Here is a 7,875-nt window from a genome sequence, read left to right on the forward strand (position 1 = left end):
GGATCAGAGAGGAAAGGAATATGTGGAAAAGATTGACAAGGAGAAGGGACAGGACGATAAGGCATCTGTTAAGACATCAAGGGATGATTTCCATGGTACCAGAGGGGATTGCAGAGTGCAAAAACTGTAGAGGAAGACAGAGATTGTAATACATCCAACAAATAATTGAGGACGTAGGTTGCAAGGCTACTCAGAGATGAAGACGTTGAAAAAAAAAAGTCTTCGCTTCTTGTCCAATACAACGTGGCAGGCAGGAAGTGGTAATAGAATGCAAAATAAAAGGACAGTGCGTTGACATAACTATCATTCGTCGTCAAGTGATTTTTGTGAAAGGGTTTTCGACATAATTGTGGCCGCACGATGTGAATTAACAAACTCTGGAATGGCAGGTGGAGATAGACACATGGGACATTCCATTTCGAAAGTCGTTAGGGAATTCAGTATTCCGAACTCTGCAATATCAAAAGTCTGCCGAGAATACAAAATTTCAGGCACTACCTATCACCACCGACAACGTAATTGCGGACGGCCTTCACCTAACGATCGAGAAGAGCGGCATTTTTTTAGAATTGTCAGTGCTGACTGACAAGCAACGATGAGTGAAATAACTTCAGAAATCAGTGTGGGACGTAAGACAAACGTATGAAGACTGTGACGAAATCCGTCGTTAATGTATTATGGCAGCAGACGACCGACGCGAGTGTCCTTGCTAACAGCGTATCGCCGGCAGAGCCTCTCCTGGGCTCGTGGCCATATCGGCTGGACCGTAGACGACAAGAAAACAGAGGCCTCGTCAGGCGAGTCCCGATTTCAGTTGGCACGGGATGTGGTGCAGACTCCACGAATCCATAGACCCAAGTCACTGTTCAAGGCACTGTTCAAGCTGGTGGTGGCCCCATAATGACGTGGTCCGTGTTTACTTGGATTTGACTGGATTCTCTGGTCAAAATGAACCGTTCATTGACTGGATATGGCTATATTCGGCTACCTGCCATTGATGCACTTCATGTTCCGCAACAAGAATGGAATTTTTATGGACGTCGAAGCACCAAATGGCTAATAGGCCAAAATTGTACGCGACTGGTTTGAAGGACACTCTGGACAAATCGAGCGAACGATTTGGCGAACCAGATCGCCCGATGAGAATCGGACTTAATCTGGAGGTCAGCTCCAACCTGCCACGGTAGGCGAGAGCGCTATGTGCTGCTTCTTGGACTCGGGTAGGCGCGCCGGCCCCCAGTCTATTCCGCCTGGCGAATTAACGACGTGGGACGATGTGCTGGCCAGCCTGGATATAGTTTTTAGGTGGTTTTCCAAATTTCCCTTAGTGAATACCGGGCTGGTCCCCACGTCCTGCCTCTGTTACACGCCTCGCAGACATTTGTAACACTTCTGCACTACTTCATAGTTTCCACCAGACGCAGAAAGCTGGAGTACACTGATTCCACTCCGGCGGGTATAGGGTGGTCGCAGGAAGCGCATCCGGCCACCCCTTTAAATTAACTACGCCAAATCCTTTGTAACCATGCTGACCCGGCGAAAACTGCAGGGAAAGGCACAAGCGAAAGAAGAAGAATCTGGATCTCAGTTCCAGCACCAACTCCTGGACCGGCAACACTTTCGCTATTATGGATTAGAGGTAGCAAAGGCTCAGTATATCTGCAGTGGACGTCTAGCGACTAGTTGGGTCCATGCCACGTCGAGTTGCTGCACTACCCCGGGCAAAAGGAGGTCCACCAAGATATTAGGAGGTATTCCTTGACCTTTGTCAACTCATCATAGTTTCTGGCGTGCTACCGAAACAAAACAAAAACTGGCACATATTATAGTTTGCAGGCTAAAAATAGGAAAACTAGCATTAGCTTCGTACAGTATTTTGGAGAGGTACAGATGACAAAGAGGTGTCAAAAAATATTTGGCCAGGCAGAAAAAAATATATATATGGTCTGTCGCAGAAGGCGGAGTTCAAAAATCCCAAAAGAGAAAACGAAAACAAAACGAATTAGTCTCGCTCTGAGACGGCTGGAATGGAAAGGAGAGGAAGAAATTGCCAGAGGTGTCAGTTGGGCACTACCTTGGCGACGACGCCCTCTGTAGAGATCCGGCCCACCCACAGCGCCCTCTCTGGCTCCTGAAGCAGGACGGAGCGCCGTATTACTCAGCCGTGTGTAAGGTTTTCCTGAGAACCACGTAGTAGGTCGCGAATATGGAAGACCTCCAAACGTGCGACACGACAGAGTGCCTGCAATAAAGCGCGACCGCAGTTTTCCCAGAAGCGTCGCGGGCGAAGGGGACCGACCGGCGAGAACAATGGGCGGGCAGCCCACCCGACCGCAACCGCTGCTGATGTCCTCCCCGACTGTGGGCGCGCGGGGAACGCGCTGGCGCGCTGCCCGCTTCCGGTCGCGCCTCACGTCTCAATCGCGGAGGCCGCACAGTGTCTTGTCTACGTCACACATCACGCCGCGAGGCACCGCGCCGCCCACACACAAGCAGGCCGCCTGCCACGTCAGCCGCTGTTTCGTACGGACGAGAACTCGTCCACATCTGCATATACACGGTTACTCTGCTATTCGCAAGTAAGTGCCTGGTGGAAGGTTCATCGAACCATATTCAGGCTGTTTCTCTACTGCTCCAGTCTCTAACGGCGCTCGGGGAAAGTTAGCACTTAAATCTTTCTCTGCGGGCACTGATTTCTCTTATTTTATCTTGATGATCAGTTAATCTTACGTAGGCGGGAGTCAACAGAATATTTTCGCAATCGGAGGAGAAAGTTGGTGATTGTCAGGAGAGGATTCTGCCACAATGAAAAACGCCATTGTTTCAATGTTGCCACCCCAATGCACGTACTATGTCCATGGTACTATGGTACTCTGCCCCCTATTCCGCGATAATACAAAACAAGCTACACTTCTTTGATATTTTTCGGTGTCCTCCGTCAGTCTCATCTGCTGCAGATCCCACACTGGACACCAATGCTCCATAAGATGGTGGACACGCGTAGTGAAAGCAGTCTTTTAGTCAAGGCCGTTGCTAGGTGTTCAATTGCTCTAGGCGAGAATGAAAAAATGACGTCCACTCCTTTTCACTACTATATCCTCGTTCCACCGCCAACATACAGATGGCAAAAGAGTGCAAATCTGCCATTTTACCTTTAATCATTAAACTGAGGTGGGTGAGACGTCCTCATTTCCTGGGAACAGTCCTCTTTTCACGCTTTGTTCTCAACTTTATCTTCATTTTTTATTTTACACTTTTAGTTCCCTAGGTCCAAACTGAGTAGCATATCTCTCAACAGAATCCACCTGTGCAACCGTATTTCCAATTATTTTATGTAATTGCAATAATGTTTGTTTGTTTTATACTCAGTAGCGACTGCTTTAGTTTTGAGGTAGGTACGGCCAATGTGTCAGAGTAAGGGAAGGCTTATTTAGTAGCTGTTCCGTATGGTCTTGAAAGCAATTCGATGTTTTAAATTTCTCTCTTTTCCATTTTTTCTCCTCATTTTCTCACATGTTTCGCTGTTTGATTTGAAATTAAATTTTTCCCGCCCTCTGCTGGCCCTAAAATTTGCCACTCTCGGCTGCAGCCTAGCCCTGTCTGATGGTAGAAACGGATTTATCTTAGGTAGGTCTGTAGAACCATCTAAATGCTCCTTCAATAAATCGCAGTCTTTGGTTTTCTTTACGCATAACATCTTTCGAATTAAGTTATTCGCAATTAAAATCCCTAATTACTTAGTTGATTTTTCAGCCTTTAAATATGTGTGATTTATGCTGTAACTGAAGTTTAGCGTATTTCTTTTGGTACTCATGTGGATGACACACATTTCTCATTCTTTAGAATCAACTGCCACTTTTCGCACCATACAGATATCTTCTTCAAATCGTTTTGAAATTGGTTTTGATCATGTGTTTACTTTGCAAGACGGTAAATGACAGCATCATCTGTAAAAAATCTAAGAAGGCTGCTCAGATTGTCTCCTATGTCGTTTATGTAGATCAGGAACAACAGAGGGCACATTATAATACATCCTTGGCGAACGCCAGATGTTGCTTCTGTTTTACTCGATGACTTTCATTCAGCAGCTACGTTCTGTGACCTTTCTGACAGAAAACCACAAATGAGGCCATACTCCATAGGCACACAGTTTTACTAGATAACGCTTGCGATAAACGGAGACAAAAACCTTGTGAAAATCTAAAAGTATGGAATCAATTTTACATCCCTTGCCGAGAGCACTCACTACTTCATGAGAGTAAAGAGCTACTTGTTCTCGCAAGAACAAGAGTTTCGAAATCCGTGCTGACTATTTCACAATACATCGTTTTCTTCGAGGTAACTTATAATGTTCGATTATAGTATATCCTCCGAAATCCTACTCCACATAGACATTGAGGTGGGTCCATAATTCAGTGGATTACCCATATTTCTTTTCTTGAGTATTGGTGTGACTTAGGCAACTTTCCAGTCTTTAGTTGCCGAACTTTCGATGAACGAGCGATTTTATAAGTGTGGGGCTGTTGTGTCAGTATTCTCTGAAAGAAACATGGTTGGTTTACAGTCTGGACTAGAGGCCTTGCCTTCATTAAAGGCTATAACCTGCTTCGTTGTACTAAGGATATCTGCTTCTAAGTTATTTGTATTAGCAGTTGCTCTAGATTCGAATTCTGGAAAATTTACTACATCTTCTTTGTCAAGGAGTTTCGTAAAACCGTATTTATCAATTCTGTTTTAGTGGCACTATCATCAGTGACATCACCATTTTTATCGCGCGGTGAAGGGGCATTGATTGCGTCTTGCCGCTGACATATTTTACGTATGATCAGAATCTCTTTGTGTTTTCTGACATATTTAGAGACAGAATTTCGTTTTGAAAATTGTTAAAAGCACCTCGCATTCAAGCTCACTATAAATTTCGAGCTTCTGTCAAACTTCGCCTATCCTGAGGGTTCGGCGTTGTTTTAAATTTGGCATCTGCAACAGTATTCTGACCCGTTTCGTGTACCAAGAGGGATCAGTACAATAGCTTATTGATTTCGATGAGATATATCTCTAACTGCTGTAGGTACTATTTCTCTGAATTGAAACCACATCTGATCTACGTTTATTTACTCAGATCGGAAGGAGTGGAAACTGTCTCTCAGAGAGGCGTCAAGCGAATTTTTATCTGATTCTTTAAGTAGGTGTAATTTGCGTTTATTTTTGGTGGATTTGGATGTTAGAGTATTTAGTGTTTCTACGATAACATTGTGCTCACTAACCCCTGTATCACTCACGATGACCCTATTTGCATAGGGTTATTTGTTGCTAAGAGATCAAGTGTGTTTACAGCTACAACAATTCTTAACTACAATATCAATTGTTGCTAGGTCTACCTTCCTGTGTTTACCCTGCACCTTTCCAGACTGACCGTCTTTCTGTAGTTTCCCGAGGCCCTTTAACTTATACAACCGCCCAGTCTCCTCCACACATCCCCCGCTACCCGACACAACCTCTGCTACCCGTGTAGCCGCTTCCTGGGTGTAGTTGATCACTGACCGGGAAACCCGCCACCCGATGGTGTAACTCGAGGAATCTGCAGCCTACACAGTCGCAGGACCTCCGTAGCCTCTGATCCAGATCCTCCACTCGCCTCTCTACCAAAGCACCACAGCCGATTCTGTCGACAATGCTGCAGATGGTGAGCTCCACCTTCATCTCACAAGCAAGACTGGCAGTCTTTACCACTTCACTCAGCATCACTTCATAACATGTCCGCCCCTGGTAGCTGACTGGTCAACGCCGAGGGATGTCATACCTAACGGTCAGGGTTCGATTCCCGGCTGGGTCGGAGATTATCTCGGCTGAGGGACTAGGTGTTGTGTTGTCCTTATCATCATCATATCATCCTCATCGACACGTAGGTGGCCGAAGTGGCGTAAACTCGAAAGACTTGTACCAGGTGAGCGGTCTACCACCTGGGAGACCCTAGCCACAGGGCATTTCCATTTTACTTCATGTCATATTCTATCCGGAAACTACCGAGGGCCATTAACCAGCAGCCGTCGAAAATGACTCTCTCTGCCTGCGCACTCTGTTCACCTTACGGAGGCGCGGTTCCCGGGGAGACAGGGAGCAATGGCCTTGTGGCGCGTTGCTACTTACGCAGGCGGGTGTTGTAAAGCACTCGCGTTAGCGAAATACGCGCTGCGGCTATAAAACCGCCAGAGTCGCTCCATTTCTTCAGTAACACCTAGCGACATCCTCACACGGGCTACTCACTTGACGTTGACGTGTACCTGTTCGACTTTTGTGACGTCACTTCCTGTTGACTTATCTGAAGCCATGATTACAGACGTCATTAATTATACCCTACCTTAAAAACTTAAGTCGTTAGGCTTCGTCTCAACTTAAAACTAGCTGCACAAGCGCATTGCCAACTCAAACCATAAGATGCAACACATCGCAAGTCGGCGCATCTGCCGTTCCCGAGGTACAGTTGCAAACCGAAAGCCGCTCCCATCACCTACGAACGATGATATTTACTTGAAGCCCAATGCTCAGCGCCAACGATACTACTGTCTGTCATAAAATCTTTGAGAAATGCCTATTTGGTTCTAACCCGTCCCAACTGAAAACTACCTCTACGCTGCAGTCTGAACGGAAATAGAGTAAGTAAATCCAAGGTCACTATTTAAAATATGTTGGTGGCTGCGTCCTAAGTAGGATATCCGTAAAGTGCGTCCGCAAACGTCCTTCAGAAATTTCCGTCCTGTCATTTAAAACTCCGACTTCTTTCAACCCAAAATAAACTCTACCTGCTCCAAATTTGGAACGGCCTTGCCGCAGTGGATACACCGATTCCCATCAGATCACCGAAGTTAAGCGCTGTCGGGCGCGGCCGGCACTTGGATGGGTGACCATCCGGGCGACCATGCGCTGTTGCCACTTCTCGGGGTGCATTCAGCTTCGTGATGCCAACTGAGGAGCTACTCGACCAATTAGGTCAAAGAAAACCATCATAACGACCGTGAGAGCGGTGTGCTGACAACGCGCCCTCAGCTGAAGATGACACGACGGTCGCATGTTCCGGATGGTCCACTTGTGACTTGAAGATGGAGTGCCCCTCTAAATTCTATAGGAACCACCATTTTTTCTTCAACGTGCAACATCCTCATGCTTTCCGTTATATACATCAACGAATGCTACTCACTGTTGATACGCTTTGCTACATCTCAGCTTCCTGTTGCTTCACGTTGAAGAGCTACTGCCCCGCATGAAACACAAACGTTCTTCGGTATTTCGGCAACGTATTACGAAAGATTGAACCAATAATAGGCAAGAAAGCTCTCTATGTCACAAGCTGAAATTGCGAGAAGCCATATTGTATTCGTCGTTTCCTGCTGCAGCCCATATTTGCTTCGGTTTATATGATAACTTACGCCCTTGAATATATGCTGTTCAGAGGCACCAGCTCACTGAAGTTCTCTCGAAAATGCGTCGTTAATGGTACAATTTGTTGTAATAAAATAAAGCGAAACGGCATATTTGTGGTTAAAGAATTTTCTTATTCAGTTATTTTCGTATTATAGCTCACACGCTGTGCAAGTACACCGTTTTAAGATGATGACGCATCGAAGATTCGTCACAACGCTTCGTTCTTAGTACAGTTGGTCATAATTACCAGCGATTAAAGCGTTCAGATGGTAATGAGTAGTAATAATAATGAGCGTATGGCATTGGTGGCCGGAAGTCTCCTCGCGGGGTGGTTCGTCCGCCGCTCCACAAGTTCTTAAACGCCACCACGGCGACTTGCGAGTGAATCAGGATGAAATGATGATTAAAGACACACAACACCCAGTCATCTCGAGACAGAGGAAATCCCTGACCCCA

The 7,875-nt window shown here is 46.0% G+C and overlaps 1 pseudogene; it reads left to right on the forward strand.

Moving 5' to 3' along the window:
- Positions 1-6,812: 6,812 nt before the first annotated feature.
- Positions 6,813-6,930, forward strand: LOC126287992 (5S ribosomal RNA; annotated as a pseudogene).
- Positions 6,931-7,875: the final 945 nt, after the last annotated feature.

This window comes from Schistocerca gregaria, chromosome 1, assembly GCF_023897955.1.
Source record: "Schistocerca gregaria isolate iqSchGreg1 chromosome 1, iqSchGreg1.2, whole genome shotgun sequence".
Classification (NCBI taxonomy): domain Eukaryota; kingdom Metazoa; phylum Arthropoda; class Insecta; order Orthoptera; family Acrididae; genus Schistocerca; species Schistocerca gregaria.